At 36.3% G+C, this 21,051-nt stretch overlaps 1 protein-coding gene across 6 annotated transcripts in view; it reads right to left on the minus strand.

Annotated features, from left to right (window-relative positions):
* LOC143243688 (epidermal growth factor-like protein 8) overlaps positions 1-20,837 on the minus strand; it is a 57,235-nt gene extending 36,398 nt beyond the window's left edge. The window contains exons 1-2 of one of the 6 annotated variants that reach the window (XM_076487362.1): positions 10,333-10,553; positions 4,093-5,609 (exon numbers count right to left, since the gene is read on the minus strand). The gene's annotated coding sequence lies outside the window, so the exon portion shown is untranslated. Of the gene's footprint in view, positions 1-1,162; positions 1,184-4,092; positions 5,610-10,332; positions 10,554-13,408; positions 13,431-13,545; positions 13,822-20,813 lie in introns of those variants that run through there. The other 5 variants (XM_076487340.1, XM_076487331.1, XM_076487349.1 and 2 more) reach the window with 5 other exon arrangements.
* Positions 20,838-21,051: the final 214 nt, after the last annotated feature.

The raw sequence follows: 21,051 nt of genomic DNA on the forward strand, positions 1-21,051 counted from the left end.
ATGTGCAATATGTCACTTGATTTACAACCACATTATTGTCAATACGAGGCACAAAGGCAGTGAGTTGATTTACAGCCACATTGTTGTCAACACGATGCACAACGATAGTGAGGTGATTTACAGCCACATTGTTGTCAACATGAGACACAAAGATAGTGAGTTGATTTACAGCCACATTGTTGTCAACATGAGACACAAAGATAGTGAGTTGATTTACAGCCACATTGTTGTCAACATGAGACACAAAGATAGTGAGTTGATTTACAGCCACATTGTTGTCAACATGAGACACAAAGATAGTGAGTTGATTTACAGCCACATTGTTGTCAACACGAGGCACAACGATAGTGAGTTGATTTACAGCCACATTGTTCTCAACACGAGGCACAAAGATAGTGAGTTGATTTACAGCCACATTGTTGTCAACAAGAGACACAACGATAGTGAGGTGATTTACAGCCACATTGTTGTCAACATGAGATACAAAGATAATGAGTTGATTTACAGCCACATTGTTGTCAACATGAGACACAAAGATAGTGAGTTGATTTACAGCCACATTGTTGTCAACATGAGACACAAAGATAGTGAGTTGATTTACAGCCACATTGTTGTCAACATGAGACACAAAGATAGTGAGTTGATATACAGCCACATTGTTGTCAACATGAGACACAAAGATAGTGAGTTGATTTACAGCCACATTGTTGTCAACATGAGACACAAAGATAGTGAGTTGATTTACAGCCACATTGTTGTCAACATGAGACACAAAGATAGTGAGTTGATTTACAGCCACATTGTTGTCAACACGAGGCACAACGATAGTGAGTTGATTTACAGCCACATTGTTCTCAACACGAGGCACAAAGATAGTGAGGTAATTTACAGCCACATTGTTCTCAACACCAGGTACAACAATAAAGGAAGTGAAGAAACCTTCGACTCTTAAAGCTTAAATATTTTTCTCTAACTTAGTAAAAGCTATTAAACTCGTTCCATACTCGTATGTGTTTAACAAGTTCTACTAGAAGTGAAAGAAACACATTAACGCAATAATAGTTCAATGCAGTTTTCTAACCGCTACCAATAAACACTAGTTTGGGCTATAAAAGCATAACTTTATAATTAATATATGTAAAAATATATCCTTTAGAACAACCTGTACAAGTTCTAAGACTTCCATCGGAGGCCACTGCAACAAAACTGTTTTAACTTCTGGATTTTCATCTGTTCTAAGCAGTAGATAAAACCGCGAATCGTAAGAAGAAACCAGTTTTCTCTACTAGCTGGCGATACACATCGAAAAGTTAAAAACAAACAAACACAAAAACCACAGACTGCAAACGTTTACAGAGCCTATTTTCTATTAAACTACCGCACTGCAAAACCGTTCAAAATATCGATATATTTTTATATTGTGATATTCTAGTCAATCTCACGTTTCAATTCATAGAAAATTGTTTAAGAAATTTCGCGCAAAGTCACACGAAGGCTATCTGCGCTAGCCGTCCCTAATTTAGCAGTGAAGGTAGCTAATCATCACCACCCACCGCCATCTCTTGGGCTACTCTTTCACCAACGAATAATGGGATTGACCGTAACATTGTAACACCTTCACGGCTGAAAGGGCACGCTTGTTTGGTGTGACGGGATTTGAACCCGTGACCCTATTACGAGTCGAGCATCCTAACCACCTGGTCATGCCGGGCCCATTTGTAGAAAAAATTATCTAAGTATACAATTGCATATTTTGATTTCGTCAACGTCGACGTACTATAAAATTCAAACATAATTCTTAGCCAAGACTTGAAACTTTTATACTTTAAATTAGAAAGGAAAATTTGTGTTTGTTTTTGTTTTTCGTTTGTAACTGGTACCACAAGCGCTCCTTCCAAACTACAAATAGCTTGACTCCTATACGAAAAATCATATAATCATTGTACATATATATATATATATATATATATATATATACAGTCTTAGTAATAAAGACGATAAGTTTTATAATTATATAATTAAACACTAAAATGCATAATATATGTTATAAACGTCACTCATTTTACTTACTAAACGTACTCGCCATATGGTAAATAAGGCGAGATGGGGATTGCAGTTTAAAAGAAAATAAAAACAGATAAGTACGTTGTAAGACATGATAATAAACAGAAGATGTAATGACACTAACATTTTGGTTTATTTTGGCACATGAAAATGCGGGTGGAGAGTCGCAATGTGTCAATGATCTGTCAGTCAAAACCGCCCACAAGAGATCACTGGTAGTAAATTAAATTTCTCGTTTAAGAAATATCATGATTTTGGATTTTATTTCTGTGCACTCTTAGACTAAATGTGTTTACATCCTATGGTGTTTCAACTGACAAAAACAGTTATACTTTTTATTACTCAATGAATGAAAACAAGTATACGGTATATGTTTGTAAACATATTGGTTACATTCGTAGAATGCTTGATTTTATTTGTAGAGAGGTGAGGCGAAGGGTAAGGTTTGGTTTGCTAAGAATTTTGTGCAAAGCTACACGAGCGCTATTTGCACTGGCCGTTCCCTCATTTAGCAGTGAAAGAGTAGAGGGAAGGCAGTTTGTCATCACCACCCACCGCCAACTCTTGAGCTACTCTTTTAACAACGAATAGTGGAACTGATAGTCACCTTATAACGCCTCACGGCTAAAAGGGTGAGCATCATGTTTGGTGGGACGGAGATTTGAACCCATGACCCGCACAAATTATTGCTGGTGGTTTCCATAGGGTATACGATACTATATAATGCGTGAACACTTGTAAAAAAATTCATTCAGTATTCAACTGCCACCATTTACATTATATGCTACAATTTTCTACAAAACAAAAAGCATTCACTGAACGAATCGTGTTGACTGGAACGCGCACTGAAACTAATCTTTTTTTCTTTTTTTTTACTTATAGTGATAGACAAAGTTATTTAAGTATTGTAAAACAATATAAAAAATTCAGTGATGTTCACGTTTGATTATCTTAATGGTTGGAGCAATATTTTAGTTGAATGTTCACGATTTGTTCATAAATATTTAGAATCAAAATATGTAAAGATTTGTATCAATAAAATTATCGACTATCGAACAAGTGAAAGATGGAGCTGGACGACAGTGCTTTAGTGGTGAAAAACATTAATGGGCTTTTTCGGTGGTTGAGGTCCAAATCGGGTAGTTGCACGTAACGAACTAAGGGGCAAACAGGAAACTGGTAAACTAGTTTTGATTTAGTGAATGTAGTCTCCATGCCGGCAAGTGGTGTGTTGGGAACCGAGCAAACAACAGATAAGTAAACAAACTTTTCTAACAGCCGAACTCCAGGCTGGTAAATCTAAAGCACCACGAGATATTGGTAGATGTCACATTCTCTGGATGAGAAGTGGGTAAACAAACCCTTCTACTAGTAGAAGTACAGGCCGGTAACACTAAAGCACTTTGAAAAATTGGTAGATATCACATTCTCTGGATGAGAAGTGGGTAAACAAACCCTTTTAATAGTAGAAGTACAGGCTGGTAACACTGAAGCACTAAGAAAAATTGGTAGATGTCAGATTCTCTGGATGAGAAGTGGGCAAACAAACCCTTCTAATAGTCGATGCATAGGCTGGTAACACTAAAGCACTATGAAAAATTAATAGATGTCAGATTCCCCAGATGAGAAGTGCGTAAGCAAACCTTTCTAATAGTCGAAGTCTCGGCTGGTAACACTAAAGCACTTTGAAAAATTGGTAGATATCACATTCTCTGGATGAGAAGTGGGTAAACAAACCCTTTTAATAGTAGAAGTACAGGCTGGTAACACTGAAGCACTAAGAAAAATTGGTAGATGTCAGATTCTCTGGATGAGAAGTGGGCAAACAAACCCTTCTAATAGTCGATGCATAGGCTGGTAACACTAAAGCACTATGAAAAATTAATAGATGTCAGATTCCCCAGATGAGAAGTGCGTAAGCAAACCTTTCTAATAGTCGAAGTCTCGGCTGGTAAAACTAAAGCACTACGAAAAATTGGTAGATGTCAAATTCCCCAGATTAAAAGTGACTCAAAGTAGTTTCTTTACCTTCGAGGACTCAACCGATGATGATTATGTTGATTTTGATGTTGGGCGATGAAGGAACAGAATGTTCGGGGAAAATCGATATTTGATCTTCAAGTAATTCCTATATTGATCGCTACTTATGCAAAAAAAATCACTTCCACCATTTCTCATCGCTTACATCTTGATTTTATGGTGACGTAAGCTGTTACCATTACTCTACGTTTTTAATTTTCAAGTGACACGTGCAAACTTTACATAAACGTGGCTAAATCAATATTTGTATGTAATACTTGAATAAAGTCTGTACCTAAAGGACGTATTTTATAACACCACATACGTATAGTATGTTTTGATAAAAAACAACTTTTTTATATATAATTATATGCGCTAATTTTGAAGTTAAAGGTTATTGGTATTTCTTAGTCACGTGGCTTTGAAAATGATTTGAATGGACTTTGTATTTTATAACCTCCATCTTATTTTGATAAGAAAGTCTTAAACAGAGGTCGGTTTAAGGTCAAGGTAATTGAGAAAGCTTCTATATGGAAACTATAAAACCCGTTTTTTTTTATTGTATCTATACCAAACTTTAAAGGCAATTTTTACTCGTTTTTAATTAGGGTCAATTTTTGTTTGCAATTAAGTATAAAACTAGACAATGAGCTATCTGTGCCCACCACAGGTATCGAAACCCAGTTTCTAGAGGTGTTAATCGCAGATATAACGCTGCGCCACTGGGGTTAACGAAAATAAATGTTCACACGTGATTCAATTCTACACTCCAAAGTGCTTTTCAAAAGAAAATAAGAGATAAAACAGTTATTTTTCGGAACGTTGACCTCTTGGTCATTCCAACATGTAACACGATCATTTCCATTCATCATCATTCAAATAAGGAAACTGTTCCTTACTTAAGTATTCTAATAAAAGAAGGCACGTGAGTAAAATCGAAGCACTCCTGTATTTAAATAAACGTAATCCTAAAGATCCGGAAAGGTTAACGCACCCACTGCGGTTAAGTAACACATTACTGACTTACAACACTTATCTCGTAGTCTTCATTTATGCATTTTAAACTGTATATTTATTTTGAACATTTTTTTATGTTTGTCTAAGTCAGGCATGTGGGAATTTCAAAGATATGAGGTGTTTCAGCAAATACTTCGTCTCTGAATATTTCTGCCAACGTTAGAATTTCACGAAAAGCTATCTGATTTCCTTTAAGATTTAGAGCGTGTTGAAACACCATCTGATGAAGAACCAAACCGCGCGATACGTGGAATTTCTTTCATTATATGTATGTATATACACATGTATCAAATATCTGATTCCTTTATGATGTGATCTTCTTGAAATAACACACATTCCAACTTCACACTGATGTCAGTTGCAATATGGCATTTCTATAAATCATTCTTTATTCTTTGCGCCCCCTAGTGGCACAGTGGTACGCCTGAGCATTTATACTACTGTAAACCGGGTTTCGATACTCGTAGTGGGCAGAGCACTGATAGCCCATTGCGTAGCTTTGTGATTAACTGCACAAAAATAAACAAACAATTTTCATTTTATGCACGAATGACATGAGTTTATCAAAGGTTTAAAAGGTTATAATACATAAATATTATTAATATTGTTCAAATTTTCCTTCCCTTTATATACACTGTTTTTTATTCTTACTATTTCGCGTTGTAACATCTTTACAAGAGGAAATTACAGAGATGTGTATCATATAATTTTGTTCTTGTCAGATTCAAGAGCCTTATCTATTTACTCTGATGGCAAACTGTTATTATTCAAGAAATATCGCAAAAAAAAGAAGATTGACATAGATTGACATTTTATTTTTATAAAAATAATAATGATACCTTAGATACTACAATACAGGAATTCTCAGTTTGGTGGCGTGTTATAAGCCAATGAAATCAACTGAAAGAATTTTTAGGGGTAATGTTGTGTCCCTGATACTATAAAAACAGAAATACAAACACGAATGATAAATTACTTCAAATCCCTAAGGTCTCTAAAATCAGGGGTTCGATTCCTCTCGGTTGACACACCATATTGCCCTTTATAAGAAAACACACACACACACACTATGTAAGACGCTAAATTTATGAACATGTACTATGACGAACTTTTTATCAAGAAGTCATGATCAATATATACAAATCAAGACGATGTTCCAATATTTTAATTAAAGGATTTTTAGTCTCAGGAAGTAACACGTTGCTCTTTTCAATGCCAAACAAATACACTTGAAATTCATTATGAATAACGTACGTTACAGTTAATACGGATTAATAAACTGTGATCAGTGATGTCGAGAAAACCCACTTGTAGAGAAACCGAAGAAGGTCGAAACGTTGTTCGCTTCTTCTACGGATTAATAAACTGCTTAAAACATATTACTGTTCTAAGGTCCGACTGGAAGATTCCTAAAACGTATTTTACACCACAAAACGAGTAACAAACACTATGTATTAATCTACGATTCGAAACAACACGTTACAACACAAAACTACCAACAAACATTCTGTATTAGTTATACACTAAAAACTACATAAGTTACACCATAAAACTACCAACAAGCAGTGTATTGGCGGGATAACATTAAAACTACATATGTTACACCACAAAACGACCAACAAACACTGTGTATTAGTCTGACACTAAAAACTACATATGTTACACCACAAAACGACCAACAAACACTGTGTATTAGTCTGACACTGAAAACTAAATATGTTACACCACAAAACGACCAACAAACACTGTGTATTAGTCTGACACTGAAAACTAAATATATTACACCACAAACTACTAACAAACACTGCTGCTGCATGATTTCGTTATGATAACTCACTAGACGTCTTTATTAAATATCTAGCTGAAGAATAACAAAGAATAACATAAAGTAATCTAATGTTCAGAATTAACTGATACGTCTGTTTAGCAAGTCCGTATTTTTCTCGTTTTTTTTATTTTTCAATAGCATTACCCTGCATGTTTTTTTTTTATAAAGTAACAGCCATCCGTACATATTATCAGGTTAGGAGTAGCCTCTGCGAAGTCGCTGTGCTCCAAACCTTGAGGCCTCCGAACTGGTCATTTAACCCACGTGGCTTATAACGTGCCGCGCAGGTTTAAAATGCCAAACGTCATACGTTGTATTAAGGAGCCGTTGAAAGAGTTTATAACCAATAATGTATTCTGAAAATACTGTACAATACGTATTCACGACTTATTATAAAGTTTACTTCCGATAGGTGGTGATTGCTCGTGCACCTGAGTCAAACAAGTGCGGGAAATATTGTCATATAACGAATCTAACATTCATAAGAAACGAACTACAACCCAATGTTAAATAACACGTGTTTTGTGTCCTAACTACGTTCAAATTATTTAATATTTTGTAAGATCGTGTATGAAGTATGGTTTTAGTTTTGTGTGAAATTAGATTACTGTACAAGATGGTGATGTATGCAAGAGAACCCGTATTATTTGGGACTAAGTTAAAACTAAGTCTTTATAAATTAGCATAGATTCACCGTGTTTTATCATCTGGACTTGGCAGCTTCGAGCATGCTTAGAAGTTTAGACTTTGACTTTTGCAAAGCGGAAACCCAGATAATATGGCAGTCACACACTTACTGATTGGTTAAAAAGTATGCTTCTCGAACTTTCTGTGGGGGGGGGGGACTATATTGTAAACATTAATCTTCCGGTATTACTTTACACCTCCTGTCTCTGTCCACCAGGTGGTAGCTTTCAAGCAGCCACCTTTCGGAATTTGTTGACGTACCGAAACAATTAACTGTTATTGTTTTTATTAAAACAAAACAAAAAGCTTAAGATATTTTATATTATTCTAACAAACAAAGTTTGAATAACACACTAGTCTCCGGGTACTGTTCAGTGAACTTTAACTATGAAAAACATTAATTCTGTTTGGCAAGTCGAAGTTAGCCAATTTAACACTACAGTGCCCACACCGTACTTATAAATAATTCTGCTCTAGCTCCTGACAGAACTTAACCAATCAGAATCTGTATACAGTTCATTTCTAATAATATAGAATACTGATTCTCTTGAGCTCGCAATCAGTTGCATTCTTCACTTCTTAACACAGTTGAAAGTTTAAAACACATTCACATAACGGCAAACACATGTTCAAGGCACCTGCAAGGAGTTCAGCAAAACACTTGGTATCTTACAAAAACACACTATACGCGAATTTAGTAAACGTGAAATAAAATAAACAACAGCTCCAACAGCTAATTTATACGCGATTTGCAATGTTCCAAATTGAAAAAAAGTTCTTAAACATCATATTCTGTATGCGTTCCAATCACTAATATTAACCTTAATTGTTAAGCATTTATTTATTTAAGAGCAGAGCCACATAAGAATATCTACTACGTCCACCGTAAGGAATCGAACTCCGACTTTTAACGATGTATGTCTTTAGACGGAGGAAGTCGAGCGCTTAAGTGTTATGTTTACTATTATTGACTGTTATATGATTACCTTTATATCAATTTTCTTAACCAAAATTATTAATTAACTAACTGTCTAAAACAAACACACGATCATGTTTTTCTGCCATCTGCAACATACGACAAAAAATCATGTATTCTCCTGGCGAATCTATCCCTGTTTCTCTGAGCAATTGCACCATTTGATAGTGTTTTTTCTCTCTTCTTTTTAATGTAATAATTATCTGTTACCAACGAGGGAAAGGCCCTCTATACAATATTTACCAGAGTGATCCGAAATGGATAATTTAATGGACCCTCTGATGATGATTTGTTATTAGCTGATCACAATCTCCTGTTGCAGGTTATCACCTTACATAATTTTCTTCGTGTTTTATTAAAAGGATTCATAGAACATCTCTTAATGATGCTTTTATTTGCAACGCTAATGATACCGAATTTCCACAGACCCAGTTGAACCAGTGAGGTTTCCGACTACAGGAATACGAACAATTTATTTGGTGCAAGATGTAGCCACAGTCAGATTACATCGAATCTTCGTGGGAAGTTGCAGACTGTGAGCCTTTTTTCTTTACTTCTCGTTTTTACTTATTATGGCTGGGAAAGTAGGCTTAACCTGAAAGAATGGGCTACTACTTCTCATGTTAGAGAAATATATGGTTATTTTAGGAAAATATGTAATGGTTCAATTGTAACCGTTTACAATCAAAGATTTGACTACACATTCTATGTTGAATAAAAACAGTAATGCAGATGGTAGTGTTGAATTCGAATTGCTAACATAAACAAGAATAGTCGTTAAGACAGGGTTGAAATGAATAATAACCGTTATTATGTCTGTTGTATTCCAACCGGCGTGACTACTCTCGGTAATATGCAAAAGGCCTCGTCGGCACTAAGTATCAGATGCAGTATGTTTGACACATTTTATCCCTACTTTCTGCCCTCCCCCCGCTAATACAGCGGTAAGTCTACGGATTCACAACGCTAAAATCAGGGGTTCGATTCCCCTCGGTGGGCTCAGCAGATAGCCCAATGTGGCTTTGATGTAAGAAAAACAAACATTCCTTACTTTCATTAAGTTCTTCGAAGAACAACACAATGCTACTTATAAGAGACCAGCTGATCAAGACATTTTAAATTCATCGTGTATAAACTATATTTCACCATAAATTGCGGAAAAACTGTAGGGGGGAGGAGCATTTATTCCCATTTTGACCCTTCGACTTGAAAGTGTCCCTATGAATGTGTATAACTAGCAAGTAAAGGCGCTGTTTCATTTTAAATTAAATAGTCACAAATAAGGCGCTCCAGTTTTCGGTACCCTTTCCCCCTCCAAAAAGAAAGTATCCAAGTATGTTGGGTCATCATTCAAACCTTATTTACGTATAACGTTGTCAAACTCATTATTGTGTTCTCTAATTCAGGGAACCTCAGCTGTGTTAATTACTAAGTTATTGTCTCATCATTGTCCCCCGGCGGGGCAGCGGTAAGTCTGCGGATCTACAATGCTAAAATCATGGGTTCGATTCCCTTCAGTGGACATAGCAGATAACCCGATGTGGCTTTGTTATAAGAAAAACACACACTACACGACTCATTAATTAACCAGTGGAATACGTGCAATAATTACACTTTCTGATGTTGTAAAACCGTACGGTGGAAAAACTATACAAACTGTTGTTAAGAAAGAAAAGAAATAGTGTTAATGAAAAATTCAGTTAATAACTTCAAATTAGGCTACACCACCTAAAAACCTTACCTCAAGCGTCTCGTGTACTCGGGACTTTTATCGTGAAAAGACCATTTTGGTCACATACGCCATAGATACAACAATACACTTTTTAAGTGAATCAGAAAGAGAAATACAATTTGGAAGTCTTGCTGACAAAAAGATTCAACACAATCAGCCTGCGTGCTACGCCAGCAATCACAGAGTTATCACATACTGTCACACTACCGAACGTGACTGACCTCAAAATCTCACGAGAAGCACGTGGTTGTCTGCACGCTTTCTGTTCCATTCAACGTACATACACGTGACTTCAGGCAGGTGCCACAGATCACATGGATTCGAATGACGTCGAAACTCAAAGGTTCCTAGCTTTTTCTTTTCGTTTATTTTTCTTCTGGAACTAGCACGTTAACTTAATTTATAGGCAACGTCAAATTTACCGAAGTTATAAAGTGGTTTACATATATATATATATATCTTAATAATTTATTTTATTTCATACGCTCTGGTAATTGGTTTCGAAGGCTTTCGTTGTTAGTTGTAACACGCTACGTGAACCGCGTTTTAAAATCTTCAATTAATTACACTAGTCACACATTACACTAAGCCTAACAAATACATAACTTTTTTCAAGGATAAGCAATGAATGAATTAAAGGTCAGGTTTTCAGCGAACATTATTACAAAACTTACTCTGTGCCACAGCTAAGCTTTGACTTAAACATAGTAATATATGGGTACCAGTCGTAAGTTCAATGTTAGTATCTTTCTTGATCTTCGGAAAACACGTGGGTTTTAGAAGTCTTGAAAGAAATGAGTGAAAAACCATAACTCGAGCGCTTTCGAAAGGTGGACCTTCCTTCGTCAGAGTCAAGAAGAGAGGTCCACCTTCTTGATGACGAGAAACCCACTTGAAGTAAAACATGTAACTCAGAGTGGCTGGTATGGGTATTAACACTTTTACTAATAAAGCAGAGAACAACGTTTCGGCTTTCTTAGGTTATCTTCAGGTTCACCTTTCGAAAGCGCTCAGGTTATAGGGTTTCTATTCATTCTTAGTATCCTAGGGGTAATATCAAGATATCTGTGAAGAAGAGAATTTTTTGAATTACCCTATTTGGCACTAACTTGATTTAGGTATTCAGTCACCCTGGTAGTAAACCTATAAATACAGTTATGATGTAATCTTTCGGTCATTTTTGATACCTTGAAATTGATATGAGAACCAAGGATGTTTGGTTATAATAATAGTAACATGGAAAAACTTAAAACTATTGTAATTATCTGGATACAGCTTCAGAATAGTGATGACAGCTCTGTTTTTGTTGTTTTTTTTCAGTTTTAGGAAAACACTAAATAACTTTTCCGGTTGTCAAGGTACCCTTACAAGTTCTTTTAATATACTCTGCAGAAAACTGGTATTGTAAACATAACAACAAATATATTATACGCTAAAGTAAATAACAAAGTTTAATAGTTGTCACAATCTATTCGTTTTCGTTCAGAATTTTCGGACATGGCAAATATCCCGTCCTAAATGTTGAATAGATAAGTTAGAACAAAAACTCTGAACTGGCTGATGTGAGCCTAAACCAGTGTTTCTCAAAGTGAGGTACATGTACCAACGGTGGCACCCGACAGAGGAAAAAAATAAACGGAAACCCCAGCCTTAAAATTTTTTGTCCCTGACCCCGAAATCATCTTACTGACTCGGAGCCGCATCTTCGTTGTTAAGCAGTACCACCCCTTCATACTGACAGTCAACAACCTCTTTATTTTCAGGTACGTGTATAGATTTGTATATAATGATTATTACTTTACAATTATATTTAATACACGACATTAATAACGTTCATAAATTTCCGCGCAGGTCAAACATCGCTATTCCCCCTGGTGGTACGCCGGTAAAGCTGAAGTCTCAAAAGTGATACACGGTAATCAAATGGTTCCTTACAATTTCTCCAAATAATCAAGTGGATCTTCAAGTGTAGAAGGCTGAGAATCCTTACACTGGGAGGAAGGCAGCTAGTAAGAAAAGGCACTTTCCGTCAACTCCTGGACTACTCTTATCTATGCGAATAATGGTAGTTTTAGCGCATTCACTGCCACAAAACGCAGAGCACACCCTCATAGAAACAGAACATCAGGTAACCTGAGGTCTTGTCATCAAACAAGCTCTTCTTTTCAACCGTAGGGACGTTATAATGTTACAACCAATCCCATTATTCATTGGCAAGAGAGTAAGTAGCACAAGAGCTGGCGGTGGGTAAGTTCACCAACTGCCTTCCCTTCTAGTCTATTACTGCTAAATTAGGGACGGCTAGCGAAGATTGCTCTGGTTTAGCTTTGCGTGAAATTCGAAACAAATTAAACCGTAAAGTCGGATGTCCCATATTTCTTATGGAAGAAAGAATTAAACGAGTTACTAGATAAACCTGTCAAAGGAATGACGTAGAACTGGTTAAAATGCCACATTTTGTATGTACGACCTTGCCAAGTTTCCCGGCCTCCAGATTAAGGCGTCGCCTATGAAACAGCAGTTCTGTCGATTTCTCTTTGGCTAAACATCTACAGGGATTATGACCGAGTTACGAGTTCAGCAATTCCTCTTACAATCCTAGACATTGTTCAGCTGCTTTACGAAGACAAGTTAAAAACAAAACTAATGTAACCTGATTTTTTCCAAAAAACTCCTTGTAAAACATGTCCGAGAATGTCTTTTTTACGTTATTTTGCTTTAATCTCTTTTCAAAATGTTGACAAGCAGAACCATTACTGACGAATATGTCTCTAATTCAAAGTCTAATAAAATGTAAACTGAAGGAAAAACATTTAAAATCATATATATAAATACACATATGCATACACAAACACTGTTTTGGAAGATATGAATTACTTGCTTTTTATTTAACTACAAAGCTGCATAATCTGCTATCTCAGCTCTTCCCATCGTAGGAATTCGAACCCCGAATTTTAGTACTTCATTTCCTCAAACTTACTGTCAAGTCGCCGTGGGCTGAAAGTACAAAATAATTACGACTATAGAGTCCACCCATCCACCCCTGTGGTACGTCTTAAAATTATAATGCTAAAAATCGAGTTACCATACTGGTGGCCCGGCGTAGCCAGGTGGTTAGGGTGCTCGACAAGTAATCTGAGAGTCGTGGATTGGAATCTCCGTCACACGAAGCATGTTTTACGCGAAATAAAAAAACAACAACAACAACTAACAAATTCATACTTGTGGTAGGCGCAGCGTAGACAACTCCTAAATCTTCGCGCTTAACAACAAACTGGCACCATCGGTTGGTTTAAAGTTTCAGTAATATTAGGCCTATTTTAATCGTGAATCTCTGTAACCCACAGGTTGAGAGCTGTTGGTTCTAGACCAATGCTTTTAGGATTCTTCTTCAGTAGTTTACCATTGTCTTGTTTCACACGTGTCACAGACTGACTCAGTTCCACTTGTTTAACTTCTCACTGGTCACGCGTGTTGCTCATGATCCGTTTGTTGTTAATGCTGGTTAATCATGTATAGCACAGTCTGTAACGAGCGTGATTATGTTACGTCACTTGAACAGAAAATACTTCATGTAATCAGATTTCGTATCTGCATCAGCATAATTTTAACAGCAAGTCAGTATAGTTTGTGTGCAACAAGAATACATTGTTTTGTAAGCAAAACTATATAGTTTCTATACAACAATACTACATTGTTTAATAGGCAATACTGTATAGCTTTTGCATGACAATACTACATTATTTTATAGGCAAGCCTGTATAGTTTTTGTACAACAATAATACATTGTTTTATAGGTTATACTGTGTAGGTTTTGTATGACAATACTACATTGTTTTATAGACAATACTGTAGAATTTTTGCAAGACAATACTACATTGTTCTATCGGTTAGCATGCACAGTTTAGGTTTTCACTAAACGAACAATTTTCATAGCTAAAACAAGCTTTAGAAAACATTATCAAATACAAAAAACTGCAAATGTACGAAACTAGTAAACATATAAGGTTACGTGTGGAGTGTAAAAGTGTTCAAAAACATAAAGTTTTAGAAACGTATCAACGGCGTCGCTTAGACCGGGCCTGGTCGAGATAATTTTCGAGAAAGAAAAACGTTTAATTCTCGACCTATAAAACAACTGATGCGCAAAAATCTAGTTTGTTGTAGTCGGGATGTGTGAAGAGGGCGTTTCAAAATGTCAACAAGTTGACGGAATGGCGTCATTTAGTTGGCGAGATTAAATACTCCTCGGCTCTCGCTAGTACAGCAGTATGTCTACAGATTTACAACGCTAAAATCAGGGGTTCGATTCCCCTTGCTAGGCTCAGCAGATAGCCCAATGTGGCTTTGCTATAAGAAAAACACACAAATACTCCCTATCTTAGAAGGCACCCTTGTTCTTCGTCCATAAAGTAATGTTAATCTTGGTGTTAAACGAAAGGCCTCTTTAGCTAGGACCTGGGTTTCACACATAAGTTCTTCAAATAGCACATCTAATTGGCTATTTACTCGTATGGTTTCTGCGTAAGAAGTCGCCAGACAAAAGTGCTGGTTTCAATATAAGAATACACTGGCGGCACCTTGGATTATAGACTTACCTACGTCATTAAAACGTATTCAGTACATAAAATGTATTTTGCTTTTATTTTTGTTGTATTTAACAGTGCGGCGATGTCTCAGAGGGCAGTTTTACTGAAACTAAGTTACATCGTAATTAAATACCCCCATCCGTGTGACTTTCTAGCACACATGCAACTGAATTCACACTTTTAATTATTCATGCTACACTCTCCTGATCTTATAACGCTACAAATCAAGTTGCGATACCCGCAGTTGGCAGAGCAACGGATAAAATATTGAGTAGCAGTGCGGCGAACAACAAACAAACAATAAAATCTTCCCCGGTGAGTCAGCGGTACATCTGGAAGATTCTAACACTAAAAACCTGGTTACGATACCCGTAGTTGTGTTGCTTTGAATTTGACAAAAACAAACACATTATTTTGCAATGTGAATACATCTAATTATGAAGTACTCTCTTATAACCGCACTCATTAGCTTTTACTCAATTGTATCTTTGGAAACGGTCTTATCGAGGGTCGGTGTAGGAGCAATGGGGTTAAGGAGCTTCTAAATCTGTGGGGCTCATCTGTACGTGTTAAACTTCTTCTTTTACTGGTCCACTTGCCCAATTTTAAACATTGGCCTGATTTTTATATATATTATAAACCACGTTGTTATTTGTGTGTGTGTGCTTGTTTAGCGATTAAATGTTATTATTATTTATTCACTGCCCCGGCATGGCCAGGTGGTTAAGACACTCGACTCGTAATCTGAAGGTCGCGGGTTCGAATTTCCGTTACACCATACATGCTCGCCATTCCAGCCGTGGGAACGTTATAATGTTACGGTCAATCCTACTATTCGTTGGTAAAAGAGTAGCCCAAGAGTTAGCGGTGGGTGGTGACGACCAGTTCCCTTCCTTCTAATCTTACACTGCTAAATTAGGGACGGCTAGCGCAGACAACCTTGGTGTAGCTTTGCATGAAATTTAAAAATAAACATACACTCACTACGAGCGTACTACCTATTAATGTGGCATCTCGATTAGGGCGCTTGCTAGTAATCTGCATGTCGCAGGTTATCGAATCCCCGTTCCCCAACATTCTCACCCTTGGCGTAAAACAATGACAGTCAATCCCAGTGCTCGTTTAGTAAAAAAGTATACCAAGAGTTGGCGGTTGATGATGTTTGGTACTCGATTTACTGAAATATTGGTTTGACTTTTTCCTACTTTATGTATATGGTTTCTATCTACAGTTTTGGTTTTGACGGATCGTTTTGTTTATAATTTCGTGTTTTGTAGCTGTTGTTGCGTGAAACATTGCACTAAATAGATTAGTGAGAAAGTTTTGTGTAAAACAAAAAATAAACGGGCGAAAGTATTCATTTCATGCAGTTTGTAGTTAAGCACACAGGTACACAATGTTGCGCTATCTGTGCTCTGCCCACCACGGGTATCGAAACCCGTTTTTTTAACGCCACGAGTTGACAGACTTGTCTTTGTGTCACCGAGGGCCATTTAAAGTAGATGTATACATTTTGAGTGGAATAGCTATCGTTTAAAATAATAATAACTATAAATAAGGACCATGGTTCTTCAAATGCAGTTGTTATGAATGTGTTAAATACAGTTTCCTGTGACCACTAGGGTTGTGATTTATCATAGAGTCGCAGCTTTGATGAAGCATGTTACTAAAACAGCCTTGATATACTCTGATCCATAACGTCTCACGTCTTTTTTTTTTGTTTTTTTTTGAGGGGCCCCGAGCTCGGGCCCCTAAAACTCTTTCGTTAAAACTGCCTTTTTTTAAATCGTTATTATTATTATTATTACATCAAACGTGTTTAAGGATCTCTAATTTGATGATGAAAGTACGTCCTTCTTCGTAAACTAATGCCTTAATAAACCTTGCAAAAAAAACACAAAAAACTACCGTCGCCGTAAGTGGCGCCATCACGATTATAAGACTGGTGTTGATGCCGTGGAAAATCTAACACACTCGTAAACAAACTTTGTATAACTTTCCGGAGTATTCAAGAGAGTGTTTGTGTACTCGCGTGAGGAACTAAAAAAAAGACAAAAAAAGACACACATATACAAAAAAAAAAGCAAAAAAACCTAGCGATAATGGTGGACGAGGATTTCTAGAGTATCATAAGAAACTTTGATGGACGTTATCTCACGTGGTTCTTTATAGAAAATAGTTTAACGATCACGTTCAACGGAATGTCAGCCACGGACTTTTACCACGACGTTAAAAAGTATGCAAAATGTATTTTAATAAATTCGTTAAATTATTATATATACTCGCGCAAAGCTACTCGAGAGCTACCTAACCGTCCCTAATTTGGAAGTGATAGACTAGAATGGAGGAAGCCAGTCCACAGCACCCCCTAACAACTCATGAGTTACTCCTTGATAGCGAAAAGTGGAATGTATCGTCCCATTATGACGCCCCTACTCCTGTAATGGCGAGAACTTTCGTGAGCATGATTCAATTTCGTGAACAGCAGATTTCGTTTGTTTGTTTTGAATTTCGGGTAAAGCTACATGAGCACCCTAATCACCTGGCCATGCCAAGCCAGCAGATTGTGGGTTGGGTACCCTATCCACCAAGCCATGCCAGACCGAATAAATGGGATAACATTTCTTGAAACATTAAACTAAGAGAATGTAGGGGTTCTACACAGAATTTTGGAATGTAGTTGCTTATCCCAGTTTCAATCCACTGTTTCATTATGGTTCCCCACGCATGTACTAAAAAAAATCAGTTAGTACTGAAATCATATCTAACTTTTAACACGAGAACTAGCAGAGATATTACTAGTATTATGTGAACACCATGCGAAACAAACACCCACAAGCAGTCATTTGTCAATCGTCATTTCTGCAACTAACCAATAATAAACAAGCAAACAAAAATAGCAGTATTTGTAGAATTTTTCACATACTTAGGCCTCAATAAAACCAAAACATTTAGCCCTACTCGAAGTTAACTTTACAGAATTTTGGTTTCTTGCGTAGGTGGATAAATGTTCCATTTAGAGTCAGTTAAGTCTCCGTGAGAAAAGTTTTAGTAATTAGCACCTGTTATTCTTGTTATTTTGTCGGTGTTATTAGTTTATTATGTAGTAAACTTAATTGGAGTTTGAGTTATATGTAATTTTTAAAATTTAAACTAAACAATCATTTAAGTGATTGATATCCCCAAAAACAAATAAATCGATACTGTTGATTAACAATAATAAGGTACCGATGTGTAGGAGTATCTTTATCTATCATTGCCTATTTCTGTATTTTTTTGTTTGATTTTATCTTTTCCTGTTTTACTGGTACTTTCCTCGTGTCTGTAAAATGTATTTTTCGTAAAAATAAAATTAATGGAATAAACTGTTTTTCTCTGCGTTGTTGTTAAGTGCAAAACCACACAATGCGCCATCTATGCTCCAACCACAACAGGTATTGAAACCCAACTTTTAGCGCTGTAAGCCTACAGATTCATTTTTGAGCCACTGGAGGATTTTAATCAATCTGAATAACAGATTTAGAAGAACCGAGACTAAATCCAGTGGAGATGACTTCAATCTGTCAAACATATCCAATAATCCCTTACTCAGCGAAACAGTACTAGACTGCATGCCGCTTTGCGATGTTACAAGGTTGGTTATTTGGGCTTTAGGCCTACCGACTGCCAGGATCATTAGGTACATAAACGAATTGAGACTCATTGCTACTGACTATGTGCGCGGCATTTGATTGGTTGTTGTGTGATCGCACAACCTAGAGGCCAAACAGATGTGTAAACTTCTCTTAATTGTTTACTTTTAGCCAAACCCTAACCCTAACGGACAGGGAGCTTCAGTTACTCTCTCTCACTTGTAAAAACCCTCATGGTCTATATGAACATTTCCATCAGTTAACTAATATGCTAATAGAATCTCCATTTAACTTGTCAGCTAAGTGAACAAAACGTTTTGTTATTTCACAGCTTACATTAATTCATACAACAATACCAAAAACGTAACACAGCATTCTGAATAATACGACAAAACTTTAAATTTTCAATAAATAAAGTATTGTGATAATTACAACAGAAACAATTTAGTAGTACTACGCGGAAAAAAGAAGAATAAATTGAGTTTAAATTTAGTACTTATTAAAAACATAAGACACACACGTATCTTCACAAAAATATAAATACACACACACGTATATATATATATCTTAAACGTGTAGTGATACAAGTATCGTATTGTGAAGAGTGATAGGTTTGTATCCACACATCGTCCAATATGATACAAGTTACGTATCTTCGAGAAATTTGTCAGGCTTTCAGTAAACATTACAAGCATTTTGTACAGAAAAAATAGAATTCCTAATGAAGTATTTTTGCTAAAAATTAATGATTCAATAAAGGAAGTTAATTTGTCTTCATTTATTTTATCAAAAACATTGCATGTAAAGTAACACAACAAATTAACAATAACAAAACAAACAGACAGATATTAACTTTTTTTTATTTCACTTCTCTTGTCAACTGCTATTTAGTCGATCAATCCTGAGAATTTAAAACAGTACTGTAAAGTGTGAATTACTTGAATAAGTGTTTTCTTATAACAAAGCCACATCATGCTATCTGCCGAGTCCACCGAGGGGAATCGGACTCCAAATTTTAGTGTTCTAAATCCGTAGACTTACCGCTGTACCAGCAGGGAACTTCTTAAATAAGACAATATTAGTAACATTGATATAAATTACATACTAGACTATCAAACTTTGTAACAAATCGTTGGTAAAACTTTTGCATCTATATATATTCTGTCTTCTAAACCAAAACCGATGATTTGATCACAGAAAAAGATGTCTTCTCAAATCTTCTGGCTGCTGAACCAGAGAGTACAATGTTTTAGCTAAAATAACAAATACAAACGTGTATTACGTTTAACGCAACAAAGCGAATACCATTTGTGTCTAACGCCAAAATAAAATGCTGCCTCAATTGTTTTGTTTTCAGTTTGAATTTCACTTAAAGCTACACGAAGGCTATCTTCGCTAGCCATCCCGAAGGCAGGTAGCCATAATTACCCACCGCCAACTCTTAGGCTTCTCTTTTACGAACGAATAGGAAGATCGACTGTCAAATTATAACCTTCCCACAGCTGAAAGGGCGACCTTCAAATTGCGAGTCGAAAGCCTAGCGACCTAAATAATTGATCAACTGATCGATGACAACAAAGTTGAGCTTGTTAAAATAAAATAGGGAAAACGTAATTGACGACGAGAGATCCACTTGAAGTAAAAAGAAGGTCGAAACGTCGTTCTGTACTTCATTTTAATTAAAGTGCTAATACCCAGACCAGTCATCTTGAGATAGGGATGATACTATTGCAAAAAATAGTATTGTTCTAGCTATTGTGGACTCTCCACACACAACTCCCCCTTCCAAAAAAAGTGAGCTTGGAATCCGGAATGTTAGGGTACTTACGGATACTACAAAACTTTCCTCATTGGGGTTGTTAAAAACTCAAGTCATTTCAAAATTCTCTCCCCCCCTTTTTTTATATCTTCTTCTGGAACGGTTTCACCGCTCATAATTAAACATAACTTTAGTGAGTATTAATTACAATAAGGGGAGGAGATTATTTTGGATTTAAAATACACCCTAGTGGCAAGAAAAATTCAAGCAAAAGATCAAGGCTACCCAATAGCGTGCTAGAACGAGACATTGTGGCGGTTTATTCCAGTTTCAATGGACTTCTAACTGTTCTCTTCTCTCAATGATAAACGGAAAAAACATAATCACTCCTTTCCTTTTAAATAATGTGTATGTTTTTATAACAACTACGGTGAAAGATTCTTATAGAAACACAACTATATATATATTTAAAGTGGATTTCAACCCGGTTTCACATTTCAAAAGCCTTACCAAAGTTTGTTTGTTTTACGGCAAACCCATATTGGTTTATCCAACTTGTGTCCACCACAGGCAATCGAACCCCGAATTTTAACGTTGTAAGACCATACATTTATCGCTGTCCCACAGGAGGACCCTTACCAATGGTGGGTAATTTTAGGCACGCAAAAAACTACCATATGCAAATAGATGTGTAGAAATTAAGAAAAAAATACCGACACGTCCTACACTTGGAAGTTAGTGCTAACTT

Source organism: Tachypleus tridentatus, chromosome 2 (assembly GCF_004210375.1).
Source record: "Tachypleus tridentatus isolate NWPU-2018 chromosome 2, ASM421037v1, whole genome shotgun sequence".
NCBI classification, from domain to species: Eukaryota; Metazoa; Arthropoda; class Merostomata; order Xiphosura; family Limulidae; genus Tachypleus; species Tachypleus tridentatus.